Source organism: Typopeltis vanoorti, chromosome 2 (genome assembly GCF_054136105.1).
Source record: "Typopeltis vanoorti isolate ZY-2024b chromosome 2, IOZ_Tvanoo_1.0, whole genome shotgun sequence".
NCBI classification, from domain to species: domain Eukaryota; kingdom Metazoa; phylum Arthropoda; class Arachnida; order Uropygi; family Thelyphonidae; genus Typopeltis; species Typopeltis vanoorti.
Window position 1 is genome coordinate 119,513,354 of NC_143550.1, and position 1,865 is coordinate 119,515,218.

The 1,865-nt window shown below is 31.5% G+C and overlaps 1 non-coding gene across 1 annotated transcript; it reads right to left on the bottom strand.

The window, feature by feature from the left end:
- Positions 1-230: 230 nt before the first annotated feature.
- On the bottom strand, positions 231-303 carry TRNAR-CCG (transfer RNA arginine (anticodon CCG)). Its single transcript has one exon. It is a non-coding gene; the product is annotated as a tRNA-Arg (tRNA).
- Between the last annotated feature and the right edge of the window lie 1,562 nt (positions 304-1,865).

Genomic DNA, 1,865 nt, shown 5'->3' on the forward strand with positions numbered 1-1,865 from the left:
AAAATCCGCATGATTGCTTCATTTCTTGCAGTTTTAAGCAATTTAGAGTAACGATTTACCATAATAAGAAGTAGCTTATTTTGCTGTTGATTTGAAAAAGTAAAACATTCAGATATTTAGTTCTAAAACTAATGTGTTATTCTGGGAAAGTTTCAGAACATTAAGCTGTTATAATGGAAATAAAAATATATAGATAAAAACTGTAAGAAGGGAAGTGAAAAAAATCGCTTCGCCCCTGGTGGGACTTGAACCCACAGTCTTTGGCTCCGGAGGCCAACGCCTTATCCATTAGGCCACAGGAGCAACTGCTTTAGGAATTTTAAGTATGCATTCTTATAGGATTTTATAATAATATGTAATGCAATAAAATTATTTTTTTGTTTCAGATGTATTTTAGCGCTAATTATTATCTTTTTAATTTAACACTAAAAGAGCATAACAAACTTCGCTTACAAAAACATACAGAATTGAAACCAAATGAATACCATTTCTTACAACAAAATATACCTGATTAAATAATTTATATCAACAAGGGATACTTGTAAACTTTGCTAGGTTGTTCTTCGATATAATATGAAATAAAAATTCCGGATTTACTAGGTATAACTTAACAATCAAGGCATCTCCTTCGAATGTAACCCATTGAGCTTTGAATGTCGGGTTCATTTTTGTTGATTACTTGCATCGTTCCCACTTGATTCATCAATATCTAACGAAAGGAAGAAGTTATACATAAATCACAACACTCGGTTAAAGGAGCAAACCACTACCGCCATTGTTGTTTACATAGAAAGGCTTTAATGACGTCATTATTAACGAAAGAATTACAAATCGTCCATACATATATTGGTCATCGGAATTTGCAACCTATATTTTTGGTTATGGTATTAATTTGTTTCAATGATTAATTGCAATTATTGTGCCATGGATGAAATTACGATGTTATCAGTTATCATATTTCATTCCGCCATTCAAACAGCCTATAATAATTCTTGTAAAATACTATTCCTGCCAACGATACTTGAACCAGGAAAAAAAAAAGTACATTTTTCATTCTTTGCTAGAAATGTGTGATTGCGGTTACCAGAAATTTATTAAAACAGTGGGTCTAGAGAATTTTCATAATAAATAAAGGCGCCACGAAGTGGCCATTCCTCTTTAAAGGTTTCTCTGTTAACATTTCTTACATTCTTGATAGTAAACCTTCGGGACAGTGTATAAAACAGCTACGTACTGTATTATTAATTAATACATCAAGTAATGCGATTAAATGCGTTCCGCAATAATGTAGAATACAGTTGGGAGATAATTTCGAAATGAATGAAAATTGAAATAAAGCGGGGAAAAAAGCAAACAATTGTTTCATAAAGGGAAGATTTATCTGAGTCGTAAACATAATAAAAAAGTAAATGCACATCGCAATTTATCGTGATATAAAACTGTGAAATTTAATAGCGGTAAGAGTATCAAATATAGTAAACAAGAAAGAAACTAAATTAAACTGACATCAGACATTCTCTGAATTCATCGTCCCTTACCAGGGACAATGAATTCAGAGAATGTCGTTGCCCAGAGGCAAAGAATTAAATATAGCCCCTGATGGATTATAAGACAAAAATATAAGAAATTCTCCAATTGCTATTTTGTTTTTATTACAAGAGAAACATTGATGCAAAACGATAACATAATAATATTAATTAAATGTTTGAAGAATTTATAAGCTATGTCTGCCTTTATCGATAGAGTTGCTAAACCAACCAGTTTTCCAATTGGATCATTGCTGTTCGCAAATAATTTTTAATCAGTTTAAGTTTGGAAAAGCTTCTTTCCGCATTTGCTACGCTAACAGTTCCTGTTAACATAGC